Below are 23357 nucleotides of genomic sequence, written 5' to 3'. Positions count from 1 at the left end.
TACCCTATTGGAGCTAATCGTATTATACCTATTTTACAGATGGTTAAACATAGAAACATAGAGTTAAAGTGACCTTACCACAGCCAAACAGCAGGTCAGTGGCAATGTCAAAAATAGAACCTACTTATAAGTCCTCTGCGCTGACCATGAGGCAACTCTTATTTGATGGATTTTTAAAATCTTTATTAGGCATCATTTCGGAAAGAAAATTAATTGACTAGAGTGGTCATAGCATAAATACTTTTGCAAATCTTAAATATACTTCAGAAAGGAGTATTTACAAGGACAAAAAGCAACTATGAACAGCACTATTTATTTCAATTAATATAGTACTAAAAAGAAAGTTAATCTTTTGGGAAATATTCTGGATACATAATTACTTTTAATAACAAATTTGTTTAAGGTTAAAGTATGTGCTGTTAAAAGGCTGTACAAAAAAGGTCAACATTTATTGCTAAACATTAATTTACATAATAAAAATATCTTCCCAGTCGTTCTGTCCTATGCACTCTTGATCTCAGCACTAATCATATGAATTTGCTGAGAACAGGAGTAGCATTAAAAATGGCAATAAGTACAATGAAAATTCAGTGTTTCAGCTTAAGATCTATTTTGTGATCAGCAAGACTCATCCATTCCCAGTTATTGGACAGATAAATGGTAAAAGCCAGAAGTCCTACTTATACCCTAACAAAAGACAAGGGTGATAAATCCAAGGGCAAGAATGATTTCTTGACAAATAATATGGTGCATTGACTGTTTCTTTTATGCTAACCTATTCACAATGTTATTCCACAACATGAAATAAATGTTCTACAGAGCAATAAACTGCAACATAACATTGCAGTTCAGCCTTTCAAAGAATTACTTCAGTCTGCAAATTAGTACTCTACTGATGAATCTGTTAATGGCCAAGGTACACTGACTCTTTGTGACATGAGCTTTGTATAATGGCCTACAACTTACTTGTCCTGTATAGTTCCCTGCTTCTATGTGTATTTCCTGAACTGAAATACACATTCTGAACTTCAGTGCTGTCATTGCAACTTTTGTACTGTTTTGAGTATGTGTGTGTTTTTTTTAAACTAGAGCAAGTAAATCTGATTTGAGACACCTAGGGAAAGATTTCCTAGCATTTTCCTAAGGGTCTTATCCAAACCACTTGAAAGTTAATGGAAAAACTCCTATTGACTTTAATGGCTTTGGCTCAGGCCTCAGATGAGAAGTTTGGAGGCAAATGCAGCCAGTGCACATCTATTGCTTCGCCATGTTCATCGCCATGTTCATTGAGCCAGGGAGAGGAATCATATTCCCCCTGCAGAGCAAAACATATCTTTCTGAATATACACTGGAGTGTGGGAAGCCAATATACTTGGGGGCTGATTCTCCTATGATATGGGGCCTGATCAAAAGACTGCTGAGGTCAATAGAAGTCTTTCCATTTATTTCAATTGGCTTTGATCTAAGAATCTTGCAACAGTTTTTTCTCCCTTTCTGTAACTCCATTAACTACAAATTAATTACTTCTGGCTTGTGGCAGTGTAAGTGACAAAAGAATCAGGATCTTAATAGTCACAGCTATGATGGTTATCAACAGTATGTTGTGACATTTGGATATGTTCACATCTAATCTATTCAAATGGCCACACAAACATTTGAAATTGAAAGACAGCTTGTTGTTGTTGTTGTTGTTGTTGCTGTTGTTGTTTTTTGTGTTGTTTGTGCATTGATCTTGCAATTTATGTTAAATCCCATTAACCTTCAGGTTTCAGAGTAGCAGCTGTGTTAGTCTGTATTCACAAAAAGAAAAGGCGTACTTGTGGCACCTTTAGAGACTAAATAAATTTGTTAGTCTCTAAAGGTGCCACAACTACTCCTTTTCTATTAACCTTCAATGTGACTTAAGTTATTTAGGAGCTTGAGTTCCATTGGGACTTAGCTTCGTAAGTCACTTAGATACGTCTGAAAATTTTACCCAGTGTAAGTAAAGTGAATTTCACCTTCAGATACCAAAGTATATAATTTATCAATAAAGTGCAAGGGTAAACTAAAATATGAGAATGAGACTTTGGTATACAAACCACTGGTATTGTCCAAAGAACAAATTAAGTATAATTCTCCAATGCCTTGCACTTTATGTGCCCAAACAGTTCTGAGGATGAACATAGAACTTCAGCCTCCTGTGTTGTCCATCTGGCATCTAATTTCATATGAAAGCCCTATTTGTATTTGTTTTTCCTCCCAGAATAGATATTTTTGTACAAAGCTTCAATGTGGCCACCTGAAACGTGTAGGGAAGCATTAAAGTTAATAGTTAATTGATCATTACCAGTGCAGTGCAGCCAGTAGTTTTGCTGTTATAGTGTGTTAAAATCTGCTTTAAAGACCAGAGGGAAGACTTAACAATGACATCTAAGATTTGTGTACGTTCTGCAAGAAAAAAATGTACACTTGGCCAAAACTGAAATGTGTTTATATAAATCACTATTAGAATTAGGGAATTAAGCTTCAAGTACTGATCAATTTTTCTTATTTCCAGTTGTTGCTCAAGATAGTGTTTTGAAGATAAACATTCATGCATAGTCATATCTGTAATGAAAATTTGACACTTGAATTACAGTTTGAAATGAACTTCCCCAAAACAGTCTACAAAAACATTTGAGAATATTTTCTCACTCAGATCTACTGCACAGTTAGTTTATATTATAGAATCATAGAATCATAGAATCATAGAATATCAGGGTTGGAAGGGACCCCAGAAGGTCATCTAGTCCAACCCCCTGCTCAAAGCAGGACCAAGTCCCAGTTAAATCATCCCAGCTAGGGCTTTGTCAAGCCTGACCTTAAAAACCTCTAAGGAAGGAGATTCTACCACCTCCCTAGGTAACGCATTCCAGTGTTTCACCACCCTCTTAGTGAAAAAGTTTTTCCTAATATCCAATCTAAACCTCCCCCATTGCAACTTGAGACCATTACTCCTCGTTCTGTCATCTGCTACCATTGAGAACAGTCTAGAGCCATCCTCTTTGAAACCCCCTTTCAGGTAGTTGAAAGCAGCTATCAAATCCCCCCTCATTCTTCTCTTCTGCAGACTAAACAATCCCAGCTCCCTCAGCCTCTCCTCATAAGTCATGTGCTCTAGACCCCTAATCATTTTTGTTGCCCTTCGTTGTACTCTTTCCAATTTATCCACATCCTTCCTGTAGTGTGGGGCCCAAAACTGGACACAGTACTCCAGATGAGGCCTCACCAGTGTCGAATAGAGGGGAACGATCACGTCCCTCGATCTGCTCGCTATGCCCCTACTTATACAACCCAAAATGCCATTGGCCTTCTTGGCAACAAGGGCACACTGCTGACTCATATCCAGCTTCTCGTCCACTGTCACCCCTAGGTCCTTTTCCGCAGAACTGCTGCCGAGCCATTCGGTCCCTAGTCTGTAGCGGTGCATTGGATTCTTCCATCCTAAGTGCAGGACCCTGCATTTATCCTTATTGAACCTCATTAGATTTCTTTTGGCCCAATCCTCCAATTTGTCTAGGTCCTTCTGTATCCTATCCCTCCCCTCCAGCGTATCTACCACTCCTCCCAGTTTAGTATCATCCGCAAATTTGCTGAGAGTGCAATCCACACCATCCTCCAGATCATTTATGAAGATATTGAACAAAACGGGCCCCAGGACCGACCCCTGGGGCACTCCACTTGACACCGGCTGCCAACTAGACATGGAGCCATTGATCACTACCCGTTGAGCCCGACAATCTAGCCAGCTTTCTACCCACCTTATAGTGCATTCATCCAGCCCATACTTCCTTAACTTGCTGACAAGAATGCTGTGGGAGACCGTGTCAAAAGCTTTGCTAAAGTCAAGAAACAATACATCCACTGCTTTCCCTTCATCCACAGAACCAGTAATCTCATCATAAAAGGCGATTAGATTAGTCAGGCATGACCTTCCCTTGGTGAATCCATGCTGACTGTTCCTGATCACTTTCCTCTCCTCTAAGTGCTTCAGGATTGATTCTTTGAGGACCTGCTCCATGATTTTTCCAGGGACTGAGGTGAGGCTGACCGGCCTGTAGTTCCCAGGATCCTCCTTCTTCCCTTTTTTAAAGATGGGCACTACATTAGCCTTTTTCCAGTCATCCGGGACTTCCCCCGTTCGCCACGAGTTTTCAAAGATAATGGCCAAGGGCTCTGCAATCACAGCCGCCAATTCCTTCAGCACTCTCGGATGCAATTCGTCCGGCCCCATGGACTTGTGCACGTCCAGCTTTTCTAAATAGTCCCTAACCACCTCTATCTCTACAGAGGGCTGGCCATCTCTTCCCCATTTTGTGTTGCCCAGCACAGCAGTCTGGGAGCTGACCTTGTTAGTGAAAACAGAGGCAAAAAAAGCATTGAGTACATTAGCTTTTTCCACATCCTCTGTCACTAGCTTGCCTCCCTCATTCAGTAAGGGGCCCACACCTTCCTTGGCTTTCTTCTTGTTGCCAACATACCTGAAGAAACCCTTCTTGTTACTCTTGACATCTCTTGCTAGCTGCAGCTCCAGGTGCGATTTGGCCCTCCTGATATCTTTCCTACATGCCCGAGCAATATTTTTATACTCTTCCCTGGTCATATGTCCAACCTTCCACTTCTTGTAAGCTTCTTTTTTATGTTTAAGATCCGCTAGGATTTCACCATTAAGCCAAGCTGGTCGCCTGCCATATTTACTATTCTTTCGACTCATCGGGATGGTTTGTCCCTGTAACCTCAACAGGGATTCCTTGAAATACAGCCAGCTCTCCTGGACTCCCTTCCCTTTCATGTTAGTCCCCCAGGGGACTATTATCATGACACATGAACCAATAAAGTCTGATAAGAATCAGTACAGGCTTTTAAAAATGTATTGTTGCAAGCAAAGTAACAAGAGATTATGGAGTAATCCTTACTAGAATCATTATTACATCTTGGGTTTTTTGCTGTGGCGTGCATATCATAGTGCTTGTGATCATCCACAAATCTTGAAAGGCATATGGTAACATGGAATGCTGAGGGGGCGACACTGCATCCACATTTATGCAGATTGAGTAGCCCTGGCATTCTGTATGACTGGTGAAGAGGAGCTCTGGCTGCAATTCTGTACTCTACTCCAAGATTGGCAGGTGAATTTCAACTTCCCAACAATTCTGTATTCCTCTGAATTACATACATGGCTTCTATGCAAATGGAGTGGGTTTCAGCCTGTTCAAAGGGTTTCTTATCTTTTTCAGTCTCAGCGTACTGGCTTGAGGCACACTGACACTGTACACCTTCAAATACTGTGAAATATATTGAATCTGGATTATATCTGTCCAGTACCAAAATATTTTGATAGAAGTAAAATCCTTCAGAGTGTGTCCCAAATCTATATAATGTTCTTGCATTCTAATATTTATATTTGGATCTTTATACTGTCAGATGTCTGGGGAGAATACATGTATTGAGTTATCTCCCTGGAGGCTTCACAGCTAAGGATTTCCAAGAGTCATAGTTATTTCTTCCAATTTCAGTTGTATTCTATGTTCACAAAAGCATATCCCTGTATATGATTTTTTTTGTCTGGGTAGCATTTGTACAACTTATGTACTACATTATACTCAGCAGTGTATATTGTTTCTGATACTAAGAGATGTAAAACAAAGAGGAATTTCACAATCTTTCACAATGTTTACAGTACCATGTGCCCTGCAGTTAAGTCAAAGACTCAACAAGGAATTTAAGTATGTGCCTAAATTTAAAAATGCAATGGGATTACTTGCATACTTAAAGTTCAGTACCTTGCTAAATCGATCCCTAATCAATATTTGTATGCATGCCAGTATCCATATTTTCTTTTTTTCCCTTTTGTGTGTGTGCATGCATGCACATGTGTGTTTTGGTTTCAGACAACTATACAACTTGAACAGTAAAATCAGAACGTTCTCAAAAAATCTCAGCGATAGACAGATTTATTTTTCAATGAAAATCATTACAGAAAAAGAACCAATTTTGCAACCAGCTCTATTTAAAACATAAAATTAGGAATTACTGCTATGAGGTATGGCAGGGATCAGCAACCTTTGGCATGTGGCCCATCAGGGTAAGCCCCCTGGTGGGCCAGGCCGGTTTGTTTACCTGCCGCGTCCGCAGGTTTGACTGATCGCAGATCCCACTGGCCGCGGTTCGCTGCTCTAGGCCAGTGGAGGCTGTGGGAAATGGCGCGTGGCAAGGGACGTGCTGGACGCCACTTCCCAGTGCCCCCATTGGCTTTGAGCAGCGAACCGCGGTCAGTGGGAGCTGTGATTGGCCGAACCTGCAGATTACCGGCAGGTAAACAAACTGGCCCAGCCTGTCTTCTGCCGAGCACCCACGAGATGACCCAGGAGATGACGATGGCTAGCGGTCATACTGCACAGTCTGCTGCCAGCAAGATGTATAAAGACAGATGAAGTGGATCAAAACAAGAAATAGACCAGATTTGTTTTGTATTCATTTTCTCCTCCCTCCCTCCATGAAAGCAATGGCTTGCTAAACCCAGTTTTGAGTTTTATCCTTGAGGTTTTGAGTTCTATCCTTGAGAGGACCATTCTGTTTCTCACAAAGCCACCCCCTTTGTTGATTTTAATTCCCTCTAAGCCAATCCTGTAAGCCATGTCGTCAGTTGCCCCTCCCTCTGTCAGAGCAACAGCAGACAATCATTCCGTGCCTTTTTTCTGTGCAGAAGCCATACCACGGCAAGCATGGAGCCCGCTCAGATTGGCACTTTGGCAATTAGGAGTACATTAAACACCACACACATTATCCAGCAGTATATGCAGCACCAGAACCTGCCAAAGTGAAACCGGGCGAGTAGATGAAGTCAGCGCAGTGATGAGAGTGATGAGGACATGGACACAGACTTCTCTCAAAACATGGGCCCTGGCAATGTGGGTATCATGGTGCTAATGGGGCAGGTTCATGTGGTGGAACGCTGATTCTGGGCTCGGGAAACAAGCACAGACTGATGGGACTGCATCGTGTTGCAGGTCTAAGATGATACCCGGTGGCTGTGGAACTTTGTGATGTCCTTTCCCCTGCCCTGAGGTGCAAGAATACCAATATGAGAGCAGCCCTCACAGTTGAGAAGTGAATGGCAACAGCCCTGTGGAACGCCAGACAGCTACCAATGCCAGACAGCTACCAGTCAGTCAGGAATCAATTTGGAGTGGGCAAATCTACTGTGGGGGTGCTGTGATGTAAGTAGCAAACACAATCAAAGATCTGCTGATATCAAGGGTAGTGACCCTGGGAAATATGCAGGTCATAGTGGATGGCTTTGCTGCAATGGGATTCCCTAACTGTGGTGGGGCCATAGATGGAACCCATATCCCTATCTTGCACCAAAGCACCAAGCCGATGAGTACATAAACCACAAGGGGTACTTTTCAACAGTGCTGCAAGCACTGGTGGATCACAAGGGACATTTCACCAACATGGCAGGGAGAGAGCCTGAGTGAGTGTCTGATTGGCTGCTAGCCTGCAGGGGGCGGGCATTAGGGTGTCTGTGTGTTTGCGTCAGGGAAGCCTGGCTGTTTAAAAATAGCCAGAGCCTCGCGAACCAGCTGAGCGGCAGCGGAGCAGCGGGGACAGCAGAGCAGCTCACAGCAGGAGTTTGCCTGGGAGTTCGCCTGGAGTGAGCCCAGTGAGGCTTACATCTTGCCAACGTCTCTGAGGAAGCTCATAGTAGGTAGGTGATATGGAAGGGGGGGGTTCAGCTGTTGTGACCTGCACTGGATGTGCCATGTTTGTCTTTCTTCCACAGGACAGAAGCGACTTTGTCTGTACAAAGTGCAAGCTGGTCTCCATATTGGAAGAGAAGATTGAAGGTCTGGAGCAACAGGCAACGACCCTGCGTTGTATACGAGAGACTGAGGATTTTCTGGACCAAACTCAGGATAGCCTTCTAGGGGCACAAAGCTCTAAAGATATAGAGCAGGTTGCACAGAGGAGCCAAGAGGCCAGTGAAGAAGCTTGGCAACATGTGACCTCCAGAAGAGGTAAGCGGAATGTCCGGGTTCCAGTAACACAGACACAGGTAACTAACCGCTTTCATGTTCTCTCCACAGGTACCATTGCGGAGAGTGGACCAGATGATATGTCTGGGGGGAGAAAGCAGAAGGAGACTCCGCTGGTTGGGAGGCATGAGATGCGATGTCCTGAGGTTGGGGGTTCCACGACCACCACTCCCAAGAGGAGAAGGCGGGTGGTGGTGGTCGGGGACTCTCTCCTCCGGGGGACTGAGTCATCTATCTGCCGCCCTGACCGGGAAAACCGAGAAGTCTGCTGCTTGCCAGGGGCTAAGATTCGTGATGTGACGGAGAGACTGCCGAGACTCATTAAGCCCTCGGATCGCTACCCCTTCCTGCTTCTCCACGTGGGCACCAATGATACTGCCAAGAATGACCTTGAGCGGATCACTGCGGACTACGTGGCTCTGGGAAGAAGGATAAAGGAGTTGGAGGCGCAAGTGGTGTTCTCGTCCATCCTCCCCGTGGAAGGAAAAGGCCTGGGTAGGGACCGTCGAATCGTGGAGGTCAACGAATGGCTACGCAGGTGGTGTCGGAGAGAAGGCTTTGGATTCTTTGACCATGGGATGGTGTTCCATGAAGGAGGAGTGCTGGGCAGAGACGGGCTCCATCTTACGAAGAGAGGGAAGAACATCTTTGCCAGCAGGCTGGCTAACCTAGTGAGGAGGGCTTTAAACTAGGTTCACCGGGGGAAGGAGACCAAAGCCCTGAGGTAAGTGGGAAAGCGGGATACCGGGAGGAAGCACAGGCAGGAATGTCTGTGAGGGGAGGGCTCCTGCCTCATACTGGGAATGAGGGGCGATCAACAGGTTATCTCAAGTGCTTATATACAAATGCACAAAGCCTTGGAAACAAGCAGGGAGAACTGGAGGTCCTGGTGATGTCAAGGAATTATGACGTGATTGGAATAACAGAGACTTGGTGGGATAACTCACATGACTGGAGTACAGTCATGGATGGTTATAAACTGTTCAGGAAGGACAGGCAGGGCAGAAAAGGTGGGGGAGTAGCACTGTATGTAAGGGAGCAGTATGACTGCTCAGAGCTCCGGTACGAAACTGTGGAAAAACCTGAGTGTCTCTGGATTAAGTTTAGAAGTGTGTGCAACAAGAGTGATGTCATGGTGGGAGTCTGCTATAGACCACCGGACCAGGGGGATGAGGTGGATGAGGCTTTCTTCCGGCAACTCACGGAAGCTACTAGATCGCATGCCCTGATTCTCATGGGTGACTTTAATTTTCCTGATATCTGCTGGGAGAGCAATACAGCGGTGCATAGACAATCCAGGAAGTTTTTGGAAAGCGTAGGGGACAATTTCCTGGTGCAAGTGCTAGGGGAGCCAACTAGGGGGAGCGCTTTTATTGACCTGCTGCTCACAAACCGGGTAGAATTAGTGGGGGAAGCAAAAGTGGATGGGAATCTGGGAGGCAGTGACCATGAGTTGGTTGAGTTCAGGATCCTGACGCAGGGAAGAAAGGTAAGCAGCAGGATACGGACCCTGGACTTCAGGAAAGCAGACTTCGACTCCCTCAGGGAACAGATGGCCAGGATCCCCTGGGGGACTAACATGAAAGGGAAGGGAGTCCAGGAGAGCTGGCTGTATTTCAAGGAATCCCTGTTGAGGTTACAGGGACAAACCATCCCGATGAGTCGAAAGAATAGTAAATATGGCAGGCGACCAGCTTGGCTTAATGGTGAAATCCTAGCGGATCTTAAACATAAAAAAGAAGCTTACAAGAAGTGGAAGGTTGGACATATGACCAGGGAAGAGTATAAAAATATTGCTCGGGCATGTAGGAAAGATATCAGGAGGGCCAAATCGCACCTGGAGCTGCAGCTAGCAAGAGATGTCAAGAGTAACAAGAAGGGTTTCTTCAGGTATGTTGGCAACAAGAAGAAAGCCAAGGAAAGTGTGGGCCCCTTACTGAATGAGGGAGGCAAGCTAGTGACAGAGGATGTGGAAAAAGCTAATGTACTCAATGCTTTTTTTGCCTCTGTTTTCACTAACAAGGTCAGCTCCCAGACTGCTGTGCTGGGCATCACAAAACGGGGAAGAGATGGCCAGCCCTCTGTAGAGATAGAGGTGGTTAGGGACTATTTAGAAAAGCTGGACGTGCACAAGTCCATGGGGCCGGACGAATTGCATCCGAGAGTGCTGAGGGAATTGGCGGCTGTGATTGCAGAGCCCTTGGCCATTATCTTTGAAAACTCGTGGCGAACGGGGGAAGTCCCGGATGACTGGAAAAAGGCTAATGTAGTGCCCATCTTTAAAAAAGGGAAGAAGGAGGATCCTGGGAACTACAGGCCGGTCAGCCTCACCTCAGTCCCTGGAAAAATCATGGAGCAGGTCCTCAAAGAATCAATCCTGAAGCACTTAGAGGAGAGGAAAGTGATCAGGAACAGTCAGCATGGATTCACCAAGGGAAGGTCATGCCTGACTAATCTAATCGCCTTTTATGATGAGATTACTGGTTCTGTGGATGAAGGGAAAGCAGTGGATGTATTGTTTCTTGACTTTAGCAAAGCTTTTGACACGGTCTCCCACAGCATTCTTGTCAGCAAGTTAAGGAAGTATGGGCTGGATGAATGCACTATAAGGTGGGTAGAAAGCTGGCTAGATTGTCGGGCTCAACGGGTAGTGATCAATGGCTCCATGTCTAGTTGGCAGCCGGTGTCAAGTGGAGTGCCCCAGGGGTCGGTCCTGGGGCCCGTTTTGTTCAATATCTTCATAAATGATCTGGAGGATGGTGTGGATTGCACTCTCAGCAAATTTGCGGATGATACTAAACTGGGAGGAGTGGTAGATACGCTGGAGGGGAGGGATAGGATACAGAAGGACCTAGACAAATTGGAAGATTGGGCCAAAAGAAATCTAATGAGGTTCAATAAGGATAAGTGCAGGGTCCTGCACTTAGGATGGAAGAATCCAATGCACCGCTACAGACTAGGGACCGAATGGCTCGGCAGCAGTTCTGCGGAAAAGGACCTAGGGGTGACAGTGGACGAGAAGCTGGATATGAGTCAGCAGTGTGCCCTTGTTGCCAAGAAGGCCAATGGCATTTTGGGATGTATAAGTAGGGGCATAGCGAGCAGATCGAGGGACGTGATCGTTCCCCTCTATTCGACACTGGTGAGGCCTCATCTGGAGTACTGTGTCCAGTTTTGGGCCCCACACTACAAGAAGGATGTGGATAAATTGGAAAGAGTACAGCGAAGGGCAACAAAAATGATTAGGGGTCTAGAGCACATGACTTATGAGGAGAGGCTGAGGGAGCTGGGATTGTTTAGTCTGCAGAAGAGAAGAATGAGGGGGGATTTGATAGCTGCTTTCAACTACCTGAAAGGGGGTTTCAAAGAGGATGGCTCTAGACTGTTCTCAATGGTAGCAGATGACAGAACGAGGAGTAATGGTCTCAAGTTGCAATGGGGGAGGTTTAGATTGGATATTAGGAAAAACTTTTTCACTAAGAGGGTGGTGAAACACTGGAATGCGTTACCTAGGGAGGTGGTAGAATCTCCTTCCTTAGAGGTTTTTAAGGTCAGGCTTGACAAAGCCCTGGCTAGGATGATTTAACTGGGACTTGGTCCTGCTTTGAGCAGGGGGTTTGGACTAGATGACCTTCTGGGGTCCCTTCCAACCCTGATATTCTATGATTCTATGATTCTATGAACATCAACGTGGGATGGCCGGGAAAGGTACATAACGCTCGCATCTTCAGGAACTCTGGTCTGTTTCAAAAGCTGCAGGAAGGGACTTACTTCCCAGACCAGAAAATAACTGTTGGGGATGTTGAGATGCCTATAGTTATCCTTGGGGACCCAGCCTACCCCTTAATGCCATGGCTCATGAAGCCAGACATAGGCAGTCTGGACAGTAGTAAGGAGCTGTTCAACTACATGCTGAGCAAGTGCAGAAGGGTGGTAGAATGTGCATTTGGACATTTAAAAGTGCGCTGGCACAGTTTACTGACAGTTTACTCGGTTAAACGTCAGCAAAACCAATATTCCCATTGTTATTACTGCTTATTGTGCACTCCACAATATCTGTGAGAGTAAGGGGGAGACATTTATGGCGGGGTGGGAGGTTGAGGCAAATTGCCTGGCCACTGGTTAGCACAGCCAGACACCAGGGCGGTTAGAAGAGCACGGGAGGGCACGGTGCGCATCAGAGAAACTTTGAAAAACAGTTTAATGACTGGCCAGCCTACGATGTGAAAGTTTGACTGGCCAGGCTACGGTGTGAAAGTTCTGTTTGTTTCTCCTTGATGAAACCCCCTGCCCCTTGGTTCACTCTACTTCCCTATAAGCTAAACACCCACCCTCCTCCCTTCGATCACCACTTTCAGAGGCAATAAAGACATTGTTGCTTCACATTCATGCATTCTTTATTAATTCATCACACAAATAGGGGGATAACTACCAAGGTAGCCCAGGAGGGGTGGTGGAGGAGAGAAGCACCGGGAGGGGTAGTGGAGGAGGGAAGGATAAGGCCACACAGCACTTTAAATGTTTAAAACTTTAAAACTTATTGAATGCCAGCCTTCTGTTGCTTGGGCAATCCTCTGGGGTGGAGTGGCTGGGTGGCCGGAGGCCCTCCCACCGCGTTCTTGGGCGTCTGGGTGAGGAGGCTATGGAACTTGGGGAGGAGGGCAGTTCGTTACACGGGGGCTGTAGTGGCGGTCTGTGCTCCTGCTGCCTTTCCTGCAGCTCAACCATATGCTGGAACATATTAGTTTGATTTTCCAGAAGCCTCAGCATTGAATCCTGCCTCCTCTCATCACACGGCTGCCACCTTTCAGCTTCAGCCCTCTCTTCAGCTTGCCACTTACTCTCTTCAGCCCACCACCTCTCCTCATGGTCATTTTGTGCTTTCCTGCACTCTGACATTGTCTGCCTCTATGCATTCATCTCTGCTCTGTCACTGTGGGAGGACAGCAATAGCTCGGAGAACATTTCATCGTGAGAGCATTTTTTTCGCCTTCTAATCTTCACTAGCCTCTGGGAAGGAGAAGATCCTGTGATCCTTGAAACATATGCAGCTGGTGGAGAAAAAAAAAGGGACAGTGGTATTTGAAAAGACACATTTTATAGAACAATGGGTACAGTCTCTCACGGTAAACCTTCCTGTTAACATTACATACATAGCACATGTGCTTTCGTTCCAAGGTCACATTTTGCCTCCCCCCACCACATGGCTAGCCCCTCATCCCTCCTTCCTCCCCGTGGCTATCAGCAAAGAACATTTCTCTTCAGCTACAGGCAAACAGCCCAGCAGGAATGGGCACCTCTTAATGTCCCCTTAAGAAAAGCACCCTATTTCAACCAGGTGACCATGAATGATATCACTCTCCTGAGGATAACACAAAGAGATAAAGAACGGATGTTGCTTGAAAACCAGCAAACATACACTGCAATGCTTTGTTCTACAATGATTCCCGAGTATATGCTACTGGCCTGGAGGGGTAAAGTGTTCTACCATGGTGGACGGAATAAGGCTGCCCTCCCCAGAAATCTTTTGCAAAGGCTTTGGGAGTACATCCTGGAGAGCCGCGAATGCCAGGGCAAATGAATCATTAAATATGCTTGCTTTTAAACCATGTATAGTATTTTAAAAGGTACACTCACCAGAAGTCCCGTCTCTGCCCGGCGGGTCCAGGAGGCAGCCTTGGGTGGGTTCAGGGATACTGCCTCCAGGTCCAAGGTGAGAAACAGTTCCTGGTTGTCAGGAAAACCGGTTTCTCTGCTTGCTTGCTGTGAGCTATCTACAACCTCATCATCATCATTTTCCTCATCCACAAAACCTGCTTCTGTGTTGCCTCCATCTCCACTGAAGGAGTCAAACAACACGGTTGGGGTAGTGGTGGCTGAACCCCCTAAAATGGCATGCAGCTCATCATAGAAGCGGCATGTTTTGAGCTCTGACCCAGAGCGGCCATTTGCCTCTCTGGTTTTCTGGTAGGCTTGTCTCAGCTCCTTAAATTTCACGAGGCACTGCTTCGGGTCCCTGTCATGGCCTTTGTCCTTCATGCCCTGGGAGATTTTGACAAATGTTTTGGCATTTCGAAAACTGGAATGTAGTTCTGATAGCACGGATTCCTCTCCCCATACAGCGATCAGATCCCGTACCTCCCGTTGGGTCCATACTGGAGCTCTTTTGCGATTCTGGGACTCCATCATGGTCACCTTTGCTGATGAGCTCTGCATAGTCACCTCTGCTGATGAGCTCTGCAGCTTGCCATGCTGGCCAAACAGGAAATTGAAATTCAAATGTTCACGGGCCTTTTCCTGTCTACCTGGCCAGTGCATGTGAGTTGAGAGTGCTGTACAGAGCAATCACAATGGAGCACTCTGGGATAGCTTCCGGAGGCCAATACCATCTAATTGTATCCACGCTACCCCAAATTCGATCCAGCAAGGCCGATTTCACCGCTAATCCCCTTATCAGGGGTGGAGTAAGGAAATCGATTTTAAGAGCCCTTTAAGTCAAAAAAAGGGCTTCGTCGTGTGGATGGGTGCAGGGTTAAATCGATTTAATGCTGCTAAATTCAACCTCAACTCCTAGTGTAGACCAAGGCTAAGAACTACGGGTTTCAGAGTAGCAGCCGTGTTAAGTATCCTCATACCTTCTTGTCAACTGTCTAAATTGGCCATCTTGATTATCACTACAAAAGTTTTTTTTCTCCTGCTGATAATAGCTCATCTTAACTAATTAGCCCCTCACAGTTTGTATGGCAACTTCCAACTTATCTGTATGTATATATATATTCCTTCTTAGTATATGTTCCATTCTATGCATCCGATGAAGTGGGCTCTAGCCCACGAAAGCTTATGCTCAGATAAATTTGTTAGTCTCTAAGGTACCACAAGTACTCCTGTTCTTTTTTCTAAGAACTAAAGCAGCCTGATCTTATTTAATTTAATTTCCCATAATCATCTGTCGTCAGCAATACCTCAGTTTTCTGAGGAAAGGGCAGTTATGAGTAACAGCTTGCCACTATTAAAGGTTTTGCATTGCTTACTGTTTACTAGAAGGAACATTGAGTTGAGACTCTCTGCCAGCATGTGATTTAATTGTACACAGATCTCAGATTATTTATTGGCTGATATTCTCTAGTGACAGATGGGTCATGTAAATTTGTGTCTCCACTATGCTTTTCTGGGTAAGGATTTATCTAATACAAGCCTTTTCTTCAGCCTGAAGCTTTAGAGACTGACTATATATTTTTTTCTAAGCTGTATTAAATTTTCACTGATACAAGTTCTTTTAAATTTAGGAGAATTGCCCCGTAATACAAATTTAACTAGATGAAGTGGTACATGAAGTTTGTAATTTATGTTCTTGCTATCCATACAGTCATTAAAGTGTGGGGCTTTAAATCATCTTGATTATATCTGTAGCCTCTTGCAAAAAAATGAAGGCAAAGTTAAAAATGACTATTGTGTGATACTAAAATTAAGATGTTAACTTGCAGTTGCAGCAAGTGGAACTTGTTAATGTTTTTCACTCAGTGACTGATAGAGCACAACACTATCTTGGCTAAAATATGCTCATTGCTTCAGGGAGAAGTTGAAATGAAAAAGATGGATACATGAGAGTAAACAAGGAGGATGGTCGGGAAGGGGACTTAGCCAGTCAACAGCACAGCACAGCACCTAACTTTTAGGCACTCCGCTGGAATTCACAATCCTGAGTTAAGCCCCCAGGCTCCCTGTACAATGCATGGGCAGTGTTAGGTGCATGAAAAAGAGATTCATAAAAACCAGCAAACTGAGCATGGAGCCACCTATACTACCCAGTAGGAAATGCCAAGGAAAGGTGTGGGGTCTAAGCCCCACACCTCAAAGAGAGTTAAGAGTCTAAATTCAGGCTGGATGGAGGTGCTTATCTCCACTCACGATTCATGGCTGTGAACTATGTCCTGGAGATAGGCACCTAAACAAGGTCAGTCCTTTCTCAAGGAAAAACACAGGATGAGGTGCCTCCCCATAATCTTTAGCCTAGGGGTTAGGATACTCACTCAGGATTCAGGAGATTCTAGTCCAATTCCTTCCTCTGCTTGATGTGGGCTCCCAACTCCCAGGAGTGTGCCTTAGATACTTGGCTATGGCTATTCAGGCATAGGGTTTTCTCAATCTCTCCTGTTAAAACTGTTCCACTGTGTATAAATAACTTAATATTCATTGGGACAGCTAGTGAGATTGATTCTACAGCCCATTGATTAGGGCACTCAGCCAGGAGGTAGGAGACCTAGATTCCAATCCCCTTCCTCCAATGAATAAATAACAGGAGTTCTGAGAGAAAAATTCCCCTTGCCCAGTGGTTATGTAACTCATCTTGGTGCTAGGGAGAGAGACATTCAACTCTTTGATTCACATCAGGTAGAGGGGGAGAAATTGAACTCAGATTTCCCATGTACTCTAGCCACAGGGCTAAAAGGTTGTAAGGAGGGCTCCACCTTCTGGCAGGTGAGATAGGACAGAGAATGGCTCTTTTGTGAATCCTACAATGAGGTATGAGTTAGGCACTGAGCTGCTGGGCAGTCTTAGGACTGAGGCAGCTGAGTGTATGACCAGCAGCCAAACTTAGACATCTCAGGGACTTTAATGCCAGAAACTTAGGTAATCAGTGAACTTTAGGCACCTACAGAGTTAGGTGGAAGGTAAGTGGAGGGTGGGGGGTTTGAATGCCAGTTGCTCCTAAATGTTAGATTTAGGTGCCTAAAGTGGCAGTTAGGTGCCTGAGTCCTCTTTGTGAATCTCACCCCAGAGTCTTCAAAGAGAAAACTAGGCAAAACTTGTCTAATATAGACTTTACTGTGCAAATGAAACATATTTTGATGCTTGTAACAAAACATAGTGAAGAGCTGACCAATGTTAAGAATGCTATATGTATTCTGAGGAGGAAAAAAAAAGGAGGCAAAAAAGTTTGCCTTGTTTTGTTCTGTTGTATGGACTTAGATGGCATATATGGGCTACATGTGGTAATATAACCCAGTCATAGCTTAACATTAAAGAGTGTTAAACAAGGTTTGGGATTTGGTACAAAGAGACTCATGTTTAGAACCATGGGAACCTTTTATTAAAGGTACAGAGCAGAAGGAAAAACAATTAAAAGCATTTGAAATGTAAAATATTAAATAAGACTTTAATTTTAACAACAGCACTTGTTCCCTCTCACCTAAACTGGAGAGGGTTTTTTAAAGGAAAAAGCTACCTGGTATCAAAGATAGTAATTGTCCTTTTTGGGAGCAAGAGAAGATGTTACTTGAAATGGACTGGAGCTTTTAATGCTGCTGTTTCATCTCAGGTGTTGTTTGGGATTCAGCTGGAACTGATAGGAATGGTGCTGTTATCTGGATTCCTCTGTCTGGCTCGGTTTGTTCAGGACATTTATTTCTTGGCTTTCTCCTATTCCTGCCCTCAACATAGCCAGCTGTATGAGCCCATGCAAAATGTAAACACTCAGTAGGGTTTATAATGTATGTGATAATAATTCTTAAAAACTAAATAACTCCCTCCATCCTTGTGAAACTAATCACAGACACAAGTGCTGCCAAAGTCAACAGATTGAATCAAATTTAGATTTTTTGGGGGGAGGCTTATGGGAAACCAAACAAACTCTAGGATAATGTCAATGAAATCAGAATACCTCATTTTCTGAATTTTATATCTCCCAATTGCATTGTCTATTTTGTTTTAAGCCATTCTAGAAAATTTTATCATTTAACTATCTTCTTGTTCTTTCTTTTTTCCTTTAGTTTTAAACATTATAGGATTGGCTGGCACTGTGATGTTTTGGGTAAGATCCAAACTAATACTGACCTGGTAACATGGCTGACCCTTTGGGGTAATAAGAACGTTTTGTATATGAGAGTTTTTAAATAATTTCTTACTGCACTGGACCTAAGTGCAGATTGGGAGCGAGAAAACTGGAATGAAATAAAGGGGGCTGTCGATTTTTTTTCAGCTTCTTAATAACCAGTGTGGGAATCAGAAGCACAGTTTGTGAATGGTTGTTAAGTTTAACTTCAGTGTAAACCACCAGTTTGGGGAGTTTCTGTGCTCCCTTTTGCAGCCTGCCCTGACCTTGGCATTTTCAGTGTGGGCAGCCCCAGGCACTCTGGGTCACAGGGAGTTCCTGTGATCAGGGAATAGGAACTCACAGGGCCTACAGCTGATGTTGAGATACAGGGCCTTTTGCACAAGTGAGTTCAATAAAACTACTCAGATACTTTAAAATAGAGCACACCCCTAAATGCCTAACTAAAGTGGCTAAAGAACACCTAGACTATTAATTCCTTTAAAACAGTTCAATTACTCGGGGTAACTCATTCCCTTCAATATCATATTATGATGGCATGGCTAGATTGTCAAAGGAGTTTCCACTTTCCATTGAAGCAGCCTACATTTTCAGAAGTGCTCATCACATAAGAACACCTTTTGCTGACATACATTCCAAAAACAACGTCAGGGAAGCGTCTAGCACTGTTGCAACCATATAAACTAAATATTAAATACTTTACATTACTTAAGAAGCTGAGCTTCATAAAAACATTCCATTTTCTGATGAAATCCAGCAAAAAGTGCTGATACATACTGTATTGTAGATTATTTTGTTTAGAGTGGTTCTAGATGAGATAATAAAGCTAAGCAAGTGTTCATTTTACATTGATTGTTTTCATTCTTTATAACTGAAAATTAGCTTGCTAGCTCATTACTGAGTCATTCTTTCAGTTTCTTTTTATTGGAGAAAAATAAATAAAAATGAAATTAACAGAAAAAAAGAAACATTGGTAAATGTACAGAGATTTAGTACATAAGTGAAACAAAAGGCTAAGAAGCTATTTCACATGTAACTAAGATGTTATTAACTGGTCCTTCACTCTATTTAGGTTCCAGTTTTGCAATCAGTATTCAAATTGATATTCAAGTGCTGCATGTGAATAAGGATTGAGGAGACCATACTATTTAATAAGTACATAGAACTTGTCACTTTAAAAAGTCAGAAGAGTCTTCAAAGGTATATTATTTTGGCATCATGTGTTGTTTTATTTGTGGATGTAGGTGTAACTGTGGGCAGAATCTACATCAAATTAATTATTCAGCTCGGGGGGGCGGGGAATCTATTGACTACTTTAAGAGTGAGAACGAAAAGTTAAATGATTTACATGGGGATGCACCCTGACAAAGCCAAGACAGAGTTTCAATTTCTAAGCCTGAATTCCTCATTGTCAGTCCTATGCACAGTCCTGACAAACTGCCTTTTTAAAAGGCTCTTAACAGCATAAACTATCATGAATTTGAAGTAATGTCACCTAATTTTACTCATAAAAACCAAGAAAGAAGGATTTTTTAAATGGGATAATTGCTGAAATTCACTTATCAGCCTGACTCTACCAACTCATATTCAAGATGAGTTGCACTAGTTGTAATCTCTTTTATTTCAATAGGACTATCTTTAAAATTAGTACAACTCATCTTGAGTAAGGATTGCAAATTTGGGACTTTTATTTCTGAGATTCATGAAGAATGACTACAGACTTGCCCAGGAGATGCCACACTCACAGACATATCCCAGAGTGAGAAGGGCAAATGTGGCTTTAATCTCTCCTGATTCTGGGCAGGTAGGGGGCTGGCTTCTGGTGAAATTTAGGTAGATCAAGGAGCTGCCCTAAATTACGTAGCCTCCCTGCTACTGCCTATTTGCAGCTCTCCAGTTTAAAGTTGCCAAGAATCTCGTATGAATTACAGCCTTATGCCCAGCACACCACCTACATCATGGGTGGCCAACTTGTGGCTCCGGAGCCACATGTGGATCTTCAGAAGTTAATATGCGGCTCCTTGGATAGGCACCGACTCTGGGGTTGGAGCTACAGGCACCAACTTTCCAATGTGCTGGGGGGTGCTCACTACTCAACCCCTGGCTCTGCCATAGGCCATGCCCCCACTCCAGCCCTTCCCGCCCCCAACCTTGAGCCTGCTGTGCCCTTGCTCCTCCCCCTCCCCTGAGCCTCCTGCATAGCATGAAACAGCTGATCGGGAGGTGCGGGAAGGGAGGGGGAGATGCTGATCAGTGGGCTGTCAGTGGATGGGAAGTGCTGGGAGTGGGGCTGGGGGGGAGCCAATGGGGGGCTGCTGATGTATTACTGTGGCTCTTTGGCAATGTACATTGGTAAATTCTGACTCCTTCTCAGGCTCAGGTTGGCCACCCCTTACCTATACATCGTACTGAGGTGGACCCTATGTAGGGTAGTTTATAGATATTTTGAACAGTGCCTGTGCTAGGTGAATTCTCTTCTCATCAGCTCTTATGGCTGGTGTATGACAAAACAGTGGTGTACAGGGCTGTAGCAGGAGCAAAACATCTCCTTCAGTCTTTATGCGAGCATGTAAAACTGCCATTGGTTGCAAAAGGACTTCACCAGATGTCATGACCCAGATTCTGCTCTCTGTTTGAGCAGTTCTGCTCTACTCAAGCAGCACAAAACTGCCCTAAAGCCAGTTTACTAGCCACTGAAAGTTCTCCCAAGTGTAAAATAATGTTTGTATGACAAAGAAATACTCACTGTAGGAAGTCCCAGACCACTCTTTTACTAGTCACCATGCACGGGGGGTGGGGTGAGCAGGGCAAAAGGGTATTTTTCTGATATTCTCTTATAGCACTGAGATCCCGAGCTACAACATGGTGCCATGGCCATCTGCTGTAAATTAGCCAGCAGCTGTACTAATATGCACTGTGGACAAGCCCAGCTTTCAGATTATCCCAAGATCAATATTTCTCCTTTCTGCCGAGTTGCACTCATGGATCCTCAGGTGCAGCACTTGTGCTGGAAGTTCGTCTTGCCATGACAGAATGAATGAGCCCTATAAGGAATCTTTTTTCTCAATAAACATTGGCCTTCCTTTGAGTCCGATGGCAAATACACATACGTATCCAGAACAGACTATCTCCCTATGAAGGACAATGATTATTTTGAGCTTCATTCTGCATTCTGTGCATTTAATGGGGTCAACAGACCATTTGAGTGAGGGAAGAATGGATGGTTCAGCTCAAGGAACTCTGTAATATGGAACTATTACCATTGTGTTTATATATAACTATACCAGCTCTGTGATTTAATGGATTTCATTCAGAGAAATGAACTCTTGAATTATGCTTTAATGCCTTTGGGTGTTTTTTATTTATCTGTTTGCTTGTTTATTTAATCAAAGTATATCTCTGGTTAAAATATAAAGCAGGCTTTTCTTTTTTACTGCACACCAGACAAAAGGAGCGAGCAAGCAGTTCATTAAATATGGATGAGACTGGTATTTCACTTTGCAGCTAGTCCCAAAGTGAAAAAATACTTATTGCAGAAGCAATTTTCTCCTTCGTCATAAGTTGCCACCTACACAGTTTATTTTTCTAATGACTTTGTTGATAATAAAGAAGATGTACAGAAAAGCTCAGAGCATTGCAAGTTAGAGTGCCATAATTAAATTAATTACAATATTGGCATATACACATTTAAAAGGCCAAATTATGCATGAAAATTTGCAATTCTTTATACAGTTTTCAAAACACACTCCTGATTTATTCACTAAATTTAATGAACATGCTTTATCATTGAGTTATATATTTATAGGCTTTTAAAATGTGTTCTGTGAATGTTACAAAATTTTCAAAACAAATATTATGCAGCAAACAAAATTTAATGCACCATGCACATTTATGACATTGTATAAATGATATAAATAATATACTATCAGTAATCTTAAAACCTTGTATCAATTTATCTAATTAGCACCATTAACAGCTATGAAACCATACTTTGCGCCTGATCCTGAAAACACTTATGCATGTATTTGACCAGATCTACTTCTGAAACTTCCAGTGATTAGGAAGAGTTAAAAGGTCATTTAGAACGAATATTTGAGTTGTATTAAGTCTGTTTTACTCTGGTGGGAAAAGTCCTTAAGTGGCTATGTAGCAACAGTTCAAAATCCGTGTTCAAACTTTTTGTTCTGCCATTCAAGACACTACAAGATGCCATTCTACCCAGCACCTTTGGCCTTGCCTCCTAAAGCATTGCTTCTGCATTTGCCACTCCACAAATCTCTAGCATTGCCTCCTAAAACATTTCCCCTTTCTTCTCTGCTCCACAGATGACATCAGCCTTGATAAATCTTGTGAACTCTTGCCTCTGTGCCTTTTCCTGTATCACCCCTATGCATGGGGCATCTCACAAAATATGACTGACAGGCCAATACACTCTCATTCAAAACTTACTTCTACTGCATCATACAAGGAGTAAGTTAATTATTTTTTATACATAAATAGATGTATCGGTCTGATGATGTACACATGCAAAAACTGAGTCACCACATGAGCATATTATTTTAACTCATCTCCTGTCTCCCTCCTTCATCCTATCGTTGTGTCACTTCCTTTCATGTGATGTATAAAATTACAATATAAATTGTTTGGGGATAGAAGTGTAAAATTTTCAAAAGCACATAAGTGATTGAAGAGCCTGAGTCCACTGACTGAGTTCCACTGTCTAATTCACTTTTGGAAATGGGACTTAGGTTTAGAACAGGGTAGAAAATCATTTTCCCAACCCACAAATATTTTTGAGATTTTGGAAATTGTTCCCATCCTGCATTGGGGCAAAACTTTTGAGGCCTTTTGGAGTTTTTCAATAAGAAATCAGAGTGATCCCCTAAATAACCAGTAGCTTACTAAATAGGGGTCACTTTAGACATGGGTTCAAATCCCACAACTACCTGATTTAGAGAAGGGACTTAAACCCCAGTCTTTTACCTCCCAGCTGAGTGTCCTAACAACCAGGCTATAGAGTTAGCATCTGACTGAGTTTCTTAATCTCTACTGTTTAATCGGTTTCACTGTATATGTATAAATAGTAATTGGGTAAGAAAAAGAGTGACTCTGTAACCCACTGGGAGATGTGTTGCTCCAAATCAGACAGAGAAGAGATTTGAACTGAGGTCTCCTGCATTTTAGGTGAGGGCCCTAGCCACTGATTTAGCAGCTAATTTGAAGGAGACATTCATTGGTCTTCACTGAAAATCTCATCCTGGATCTCAGAAACCTTCCCACTGAATGTTTTGTTGCATCTGATATGTTCCTGCAAAAAAATTCAGTCTCTATGAAATGGCAAACAAAGAAAAGAAAAGAAAAGAAAAGAAAAGAAAAGAAAAGAAAAGAAAAGAATTCATCAAAAAATTCTTGACTAGCTCTCCTTAGGCTAAATCACTTAGGCACCTTTGAAAATGTTAACACTT

This window comes from Dermochelys coriacea, chromosome 1 (assembly GCF_009764565.3).
Source record: "Dermochelys coriacea isolate rDerCor1 chromosome 1, rDerCor1.pri.v4, whole genome shotgun sequence".
Taxonomy (NCBI): Eukaryota; Metazoa; Chordata; order Testudines; family Dermochelyidae; genus Dermochelys; species Dermochelys coriacea.
Note: the sequence above shows the minus strand (reverse complement) of the source record.